This window comes from Odocoileus virginianus, chromosome 4 (assembly GCF_023699985.2).
Source record: "Odocoileus virginianus isolate 20LAN1187 ecotype Illinois chromosome 4, Ovbor_1.2, whole genome shotgun sequence".
In the NCBI taxonomy this organism is placed as follows: Eukaryota; Metazoa; Chordata; class Mammalia; order Artiodactyla; family Cervidae; genus Odocoileus; species Odocoileus virginianus.
The window spans coordinates 25,159,786-25,168,412 of NC_069677.1; the positions used below are offsets into that span (position 1 = coordinate 25,159,786).

The following is an 8,627-nucleotide window of genomic DNA, read 5'->3' on the forward strand; positions in this document are numbered from 1 at the left end:
CCACACCTGTCCCAGAGCAGTGTTGTCCTGGAGCTGTGGAGAGAGAGTCCTGCTCCTGTAGTCACTCTGAACCCAGGCTTCCTCCCTCCATTCATTCTGCTGACCTCTAGACCTCAAAGTCCTCAGCCAGCTCCTCTGTGTAAGGCTAGTAAACCAGAGAGGAAAGAGCATGGAACGTTGAACAGGAAGCTTTTGTGGGCCCTGCCTAAGGATGGCATATATTGCTTCTACTCAAATTCCATTGGTTAGAACTCAACTTCTGTAGCTGCACCTAACTTCAAGGGAGGCCAGGCAGTGTCTAGCTGTGTGGCAAGGAGGCAAAAACTGCTTTGAGGACACAGCAGCTTTGGCAAACACCTAGCCACCTCGGCTGCAGGGAATTCGTGACCTGGCAAAGCCCATTTCAAGGTAGAGAAACAAACTACTTGTCTCATAAATTCCTCTATTTCATAATAGGTATTGATTTATCATACCTTAATTAAGGTTTTAAACATAATGATCTTTATAACCTATCAAAGTTTTCACCTTCGACTGGGAGCGAGAGTCCTCAGATTATCTGAGCACCAGTGTGCCAAGCACTGCAGAGACACCTGCAATATGACCTTATTTAATTTTCTCAGCTATTATACTGGGTGGTGGTGGTAGTAGTCTAGTTGCTAAGTCGTGTCTGACTCTTCAGACTCCATGGACTGTAGCCCACCAGGCTCCTCTGTCCATGGGATTTCCCAGGCAAGATTACCGGAGCGGGTTGCCATTTCCTTCTCCAATTATACTGGATAGGTGTCATTAAACACATTTTGCTGATGAGGAACAGGTCCATGGAGATTAAGTTCTCTCAGGTCACACATGCAGTATGTGGTAAACTACACAGAATTCAAACCCACATGGTTTGACTTCAACTACTGGTGGTCTTCTTTCATCTCACAATGTCAGCCTCAGTTGCTTCAGAAATAAATGCACATGCTGGACCATATGGTCTCTAAGATTCCTTCCAGCTACAATTCTTTTTTTTTTTTTGGTCACGGCCATCCAGCACACAGAATCTTAGTTCCTTGAACAGGGATCGAACCCTTGCCCTCTGCAGTGGAAGTACGGAGTCCTAACCACTGGACCACCAGGGAAGTCCTTCCAATTCTGGTTACTGTTGATCAAATACGCCCTGAAAACCCTGGGTTCTGGTAACCTCACTTGAAGCATAGCTCCAGAACTGCATCCCTCCTCCTAGCTCCCACCAGGAGGATGAAGTGTTTCTGTAGGCAGGCAGTCACCTCTTTCCCTGGAGCTTCTCCCGCTCCTGATGCTGTCTCCTGCCTGAGCCCAGGCCAACTCCCACCCGCCCCCTCAGGTGGACTCAGCATAGGAAGATGAAGCCAGCTGCTGCCAAGTGAGAACAGTCAGCACTGGGAACTGGTCTCCCACAGCCCCCTTCCTGAAGAGAAGCCCCACCTCTCACCTGGGACCGGCCTAGCGCCAGCCAGGAAGGCACTGTGGGCACTCTGTTTTGGGACAGAAACACCTTGCCCAGAACAGTTGGTTCTAGGGGCTGAGCGACACTGTTCTGACCTGGGACAGATGTCCTGACAGCGCCTGAGCTTCCTTTGTGTCCTGGACAAAGAATCTAGTAGGCTGCGGTCCTGGGGGCCAGTCTAACCACTGATGACAGAAAACCTGTACCTTCCCCGTGGGCCTGTGAGAGACCTTCCCTCCAAAGCCCTCAAGGATCGCGAGCCCTCACTTCTCATTCCCATGTTACTGACCCAGCTGCTCTTCCCTCCCAGCATCCCAATACCTGAACTCTAGCTTCTACCAGATTCTTCCCACCCCCCCACACCCCCTCCCCACTGGGAAATCTGTTGAGCGCTGGAGATAAAAAACAGACACAGGGAGCTTAAGGCTGAAAAAGAAGAAACACTGTCTCTCTGTCTCTTTTTCCTGCCCTCCCTCCTCTGTGATCCTCTGCTCTTGCTCCAGGCAGCCAGCACTGGAGAGAAGCCAGCATCTTTCATCACCGGGGAGGTGCCTGGACCAGCTCTGCCCTGGGCTCTACAAACACCCTTTCCTCCTGTCAGCACTGTTCTTTACCTTGAGGCCATGCATTCTCACCTTGAATGTGGAAAGATCTAAAGGTCTAATACAAGGATGTGAGCCCAGGACCGCGCCAAAAACGCCTTGGGGTCCCCCCTGAGACCAGCCACAGGAGTTCCCCGCCCCAAACTGTCCAGACTAGCCCACCAAGCTGCCTCACAGAGGCCAAAATCTTGAAGCAATGAACGGAAGGGTTTTCCCTAGAGCTGTGCTGTGCTCAGTCACTTCAGTCGTGTCCCACTCTTTGTGACCCCGTGGACTGTAGCCTGCCAGGCTCCTCTGTCCATGGCATTCTCCAGGTAAGGATACTGGAATGGGTTGCCATTTCCTTCTCCAGGGGATCTTTCCAACCCAGGGATTAAACCCACATCTTCTGTGTCTCCTGCATTGGCAGGCAGATTCTCTACTTGCCTAGAGGAGCCTTGGTGCCTATTTCCTTGGTGCTCAGCAGTTGATCACGACTATAGGCACTCTGTCCTGGCCACACACCATGGGATACAACCACTGGCATTCATAGGTAGATAAGCAAAACAACGCTTGCCTGAGATAAGTGATACCACCCATTCCTGGGTATGGCCAGGTTTTCCCCGTAAATCACGCTGCCTGAGGTGAGCCATCTTGTACCCACAGAGAGACCACCTCTCTCTGCTTTCAATACTTTGTCCTTGGTCAGTACTGGAGTCACCCTCAGAGTTGGGCCCATGAGGAAAGCTGCTCATCTTCCAGAAAATTTCTGTTGACAACTTTGTCTACTAGGTAGCAGACTCAGGAAACCCCTTTCAGAATCTGCTATTGGGAGGACTCTCGGCTTCTCGATGGAGTTTCTGGAGCACAATGTGTCTCCACTCTTACTCCAGCTGACAGGAAGCTCAGGCTCTGTCAGGACACCTGTCCAGTTCATTTTCAGCGTCCTTCATAAGATTTTGGATCTTTCCTTTTGACTGCTTAAAATACATTTGGTGTTTTTAATAAAAACTTTCCTAAATCTTGTTTGCATGGAAGGAATAGGCTGAGTCTAATAAAGACACTGGTCCAGTTTGTGAGTAATTCACCTGCTCCTGGAGCTCTGTGGAGGCAGAGGGTACTGGATGTGGGTGTGCCCACGTGCTTTCCTGTGAGGAGGGCATTGACTGCCCTTTGCCATGCTCTTCAGACACCAAGCCTCCTCCTGAGCCCTGGGATCCTACACCTGGGCAAGCAGTGGCATGGGAGTGTCTTTTGCAGCTGCACTCACCCTCTTCAAATTGAGGTTGAAAGAAAGCAACTCCCTGTGGGAACTGGAACACTGAATAGTATTCCCAAGGCTGAGACTTCATTGCAGTGAGACGTCACGTCATCATTTCCCCACTTGCAAAGCCTGGAGACTTTCAGAGTTGGAGGCTGGAGGCTGTTTGGGGGAGTGGTCAGACAGGGAAACTTTGGAGAATGAAAGAGACATTATTATTATTATTATTATTATTATAACATGCATAGCAGGGCATGTCCCTGAGGGCTGGCCTTTGCCCAGGTTGCCTGGGTCTGGTCTCTGAGTCTGACCCTCCTTTAGTTACGGATCCGGGGGTCACCCAACCTTTCCCAAAAATAGCTCCAGTTCTTTGGGGACCTCCCCTAACTGCCCAGAGCCAACTGCATTTTTTCCCACTCACTTTCAGTAGGCACTAGGTGCATTGTGCAAATTTAAAACAAATAGAAGCACAAGTCCCTCTCTTTGTTCATGTATACAGCGATAAACTTAGGGACCTCTCCTCCCTCACCTCTTCCCATTTCTTTTATATCTCATGGTCTCTGTTCCTCCTTATTTTTGTCTCCTCCCCTCTATAGTGGAGGGAGAGGTGGGCCTGGGGCTACAGATAGCCCAGACCTTGCTGGTGTGTGTGGAGTGTGTCTGTGGAGTGGAACACCCTCCAGGCGCTGAGTGCAGGTTAAGCCCGGGTTTGGGTGGATATAGAGATGAAAGCAGTCTTTTATCTGACATCTGTCACATTGCAGGGAGCAGTCTGTTTTGGGAAATAGCTCCTGCATGGGGCACAGGCCCCTTAGCTGAGGCTGTGATATATAGTCCTTATCTACTTTTCTTCAAAAGCCTTTGAAGGCGGTCCCCCTGGATGGGGGAATGCAGGGAAAGGAAGAGTGAGTGGAAAGGGCATCTTAGTTCCAAAGAAAGGGTTTCTGGGTGCAGCATAAGACAGGATGCAGAGGCAGGCCTGGGGCCAGCCTGGTCCTGGGAGGGAGGCCTCTACAACTGCATCAGGACCTCTGAAAGTGTGACTGGCTCAGAGATTTTCACTTCTGTTTTTCTCCTGGCCTTTAATAAATTTCATTTTGAGTGTGTTGGCATCCTCCCAGATGGGAGGTAGCTGTGGAAAGAGAAAACTGAACTTGGAGACAGAAACCTGGGTTCGAAGTGTAGCCCTACCACTTTCTTGAGCAAATCGGTTCATCCTTTCTTTCTCCATCCTTGAAGCAGAAGCAGTAAACGTTAGCCCAACCTGGTTTGCCTTGTGGTGGCTGTAAAGCCAAAAGATGCAACCCGAGTCAAGGAGCAGGAGAGGAGAAGGAGGTATTAAGTGCAGAAGTAAGGAGAACACTGGGGAATCTTTCCCGAAGCAGTGTCTCCTCAAGAGCAAGACTGGGAAAATTTAGGCTAAGGATACATGCAGATTCATGAAGGTGCTTGAGTGGTCCTCAGCGTCCAAGCTTCAGTTGACTAAAGTCACGAGGGTCAGGAAAGGGCAACATCATGGTCCCTCCGGCTTCCATTGATCTGGTGGTTGAGCCTCTCAGGCTAGTGTTTACCATCAAAACAGAGACGCAGAGCTGGGAGTCTTTACAACCCATATATTACCACTGCTATTTATACTTCTCTTGCCTGATAACACTTGTTTGTTTCTGTATTCTTTTGTTCCCCGTAGATCATTAATTGCTGAAACCTATTCAAGGGCCAATGTTGTGGCCAGGCTTAAGACTATAAGATAGCTTAGGCCAAAACTGGCTTCTCTATGTCAAGAAAGCCATGCTTGATTTTCTTTCTCTGGGAATTCTGTACCTTAATTGCTAAGTGGAACATCCTCCATAGTACTGTAGAAAGAATTGGTTTAGGGATTCGATGTGCAAACACCTCACAGAGAGAAGGTGCTTAGCCAAGACATCTTTAGCTGATTTGAGTTGTTCATAGAGGAACAAGAGGCTGGAGTCTGAGTTTTGTCCACCCTTGGCTTAGAATTCTAAAAAGGAAACAAGGAGCCTGATGGCCTGGGTGGCGATGGTGACTGGAATCATATGGAGTCCAGCTAGGAAGGTACCACTTGAGGGTGGTTTGCCACAGGGTCAGACACTCTGCGTGGAAACTTCCTTCTAAGTAGGAACCTCCTTCCTCCATCTTACTGGGGAGCCCACACCCCACAACTCAACACTGAGGACCTGGCTGAGCACTGAGAAAGGGGTTGGTGCCCTGGGCCCCATGCCTAGAATCTGACAGCACTCTGGGCCCCTTGCTGTGTGTGTCTCTTCCAGGAGCCACATCCCCCCTCAGGAGCCAGGGAGTTAGCTGGGGAGGGAGGGGAGTTTGTCAAAGTTCAACACACTTAGGAATGTTGGCCAGGCAATCTCCCATCGGGGGAGGTTGTCTGTCTCTTAAATAAAAGCCTTCAAAGGATATATCTGATGTCGAGGAGGCTCTGAGAAACATTCCTGGCCAAGACACCCAGAATATATCTGGACCTGACTGGAATGTGGTCAGTGGGTCACAAGGCAGATGACATACCCATTTTTCTATCCTACCACCATTTCCAAAATCAGAGCCACCACCACAGCCACTTATCAACTCCCTGCATCTGTGCAAAAGCCCCTACTAAAACCCTCATGACCACCAGCACCACCCACCCCAGCCACCCCCAGAACCCCACCCTCACATGCCCAAACTGCCAAAACCACCTGAATTCACTCAGAAGGGAGAACTAGGTTACATGTGAGGTACTCCAAGCCCTCCCCCCAACTGCAGTAGGGAGAGAAGGGAGTGAAGCAGAAGTCTAGACGTGTGTGGAAGGACCACCATGGGGGAGCTCTCATGCAGGGGACACTGGTGTGCTCACACACAGGAACGTTAAGTGCCATGGGACTGGCCTCGGGGGCCGCCAGTCCTTCTGTTAGTGAGTCCACACCACCTAATGGCAACTTGGGACTCTGAGCAATCAGGTGACACTGTTGGAGAAACCCAAAGAGGGGGCGATAAGGCACCTGCCCTTAGGAACATGTCATATTGTAGAAAAACTGGAGTGGATGTCCACTTAGTTAGCAGAGCCAAGGAGTCAAGCCAGAGCAAGATGAAGACCATCGTGGGCGATGGTTGCGTATCTGGAGGGAGTAGATAGAGACTAGGGAGGTTGGTTCGAGAGGCATTTAGAGAAGTATAGTCTCTTGAGCAATAATTTGAGAAAGAAGGAACATGACATGCTGGAGAGGGGAAGGCAACGTATAAAAAGCAGAAGGCGATAGTTTTGTGGAAACTGCAGTGGTAACAATATTTGTACTGGCATGTACATTATTCACAAGCACTTTCATCTCACATTGTCTCAGCTCATCCTCCTAACAGCCCTGTGGGGGGAGCATCCTTGTCATCATATCCAGATGAGATAGTCCTTGAAGACAGATGAAACTTCCAGAGGAGGAGATGTGGGAGAAGGGCCTCCAGGCAGAGGGAACTGTGTGAATGAAGACATAAGAGATGAAGAAACACTGACTGTGGGGACGGAGTTAGTGAAGGGTTTCTACGTGCAGAGTAAGGTCTGAGGACCATTCATCAACTGATGGACCATTCATCATTTTGGGCCATTACAAATGATGCCGCCATGAACACTTGTGTACATATCTTGGTGTGAACAAACGTTTTCATTTCTTAGGGGTATATATACCTAGGGAGTGGAATTTGCTAGATCATATGGCTATGGCGAACCATTTGAGGACCTACTAGATTGTTTCCAAAGCAGCAGCACAATTTTACATTTTCTACCGGGTTTCTGGCTCTACAGTTTTTAATTGGATTTGACCAATGGGAGACTGGGAGGCACATTACTTTATAGACATCAGAGGGTGGAGCAGAGTGAGGATGGGGTATTTATTTCCTGAAGGGTTGCCATAAACCAGCTACACCCCACTACTGAAGGCCAGAGCTCTGGTCAACGACCCACCAAGAATTGCTGGGGGGGTCTCCACCAAACGACGGGCCCCAGGATCTGCTCATATCTCCCTCCCTTGACTTTTTTTTTAAATTGGGGTAAGATGTACACAACATAAAGCTTACAACTTAAATCACTTTTAAGTGTTCAGTTCAGTGGCATTAAGTACATTCACACTGTTGTGCAGCCATCTCCCCCATCCATCTCCAGAACTTTTCCATCTTCCTGAACTCAAAGTCTGCACCCATTATTCAAGGCCCTTCTCCTCTCTACGGCTCTAGTGGGCAGGACTCCCCCATGTGGCTGCCCTGAGCACTGCACTGTGCCTTGTGATTCCCCTAACCCCTGTCCACACACCTTTGTAAATCTTTTTTAAACTTTTTATTTATTTTTAACTGGAAGATAATTGCTTTATAATATTGTGTAGGTTTCTGCCATACATCAACATGAGTCAGCCATAGATATATATATGGTCCTTCCACCCTGAACCTCCTTCCCACCTCCCACCCCATCCCACCCCTCTAGGTTGTCACAGAGCCCCTGATTTAAGGTCCCTGCATCATCTCTTCATTAAACTATCCTCAGTTTACTCGAGCGTACCATTTATCTCCTGCCTCACCTGGCACAACAATTCTCTGAGGCAGTGCCTAAAATTAACATCTCCATCCTATGAATGAGAAAACCCAGGAGGAGGCTGAAAACTTGCCCAAGATCCTCACCTAGTGAGGGGAGGACTAGGATTTAGACTCCACCATCTGACTCCAGGATAGCTGAGATAAAAGCAGAGGTTACAGAACACGACAAGTGACAAACACGGTCACCCCTGGGCAGGTAAAGAGTCCCAACTGACTAGAGGATGGAGCTGGGATTAGGAGGTTGGTGGGGCCTCCAGAGAGGCTGCTTAGCACCTGGGAAGAGGGGAGCAAGACAGTCAAGCCCAGTTGGCAGTGTGCTGAGCCAGAAGAGCATCTCCTGCGGGGGAGACCATGCCGCAGCCAGTGACTGCCCTGTCTTCCTTGAATTGACCTGGGCAGTCAGCTGAGAGGGGCTGAGCTCCACGGGCCAAGGGTGAGGCTGCTCTGGGAGTGACGGTGTCCCAACCTGTTGCAGGCCAGAGCTCTGTGACCCTGCTGAGTAGCAGGCCGGGTGTGACCAGTGTGACCAAATGGATTTATTCCATCGTGAGAAGATTCCTAGGGTTGCCTCCCTCCATGACACTGCCCGAGAGTGCTGGCATAAAAGCAGAGGTCAGGCAGTGGAGAGAGGAGGATGGCCAGGACTAAAGAAACGGCTGGGGCTCACTGCAGCCAGGGCTGGAGGAAAGGGGAGAGGGGTTCCAGGCCTGAGCAGGGTGCCCCCTGCTCAGTT

At 49.8% G+C, this 8,627-nt stretch overlaps 1 non-coding gene across 1 annotated transcript; it reads right to left on the reverse strand.

Moving 5' to 3' along the window:
- Nucleotides 1–1,048: 1,048 nt before the first annotated feature.
- TRNAG-UCC (transfer RNA glycine (anticodon UCC)) lies at nucleotides 1,049–1,121 on the reverse strand. The gene has a single exon. It is a non-coding gene; the product is annotated as a tRNA-Gly (tRNA).
- Nucleotides 1,122–8,627: the final 7,506 nt, after the last annotated feature.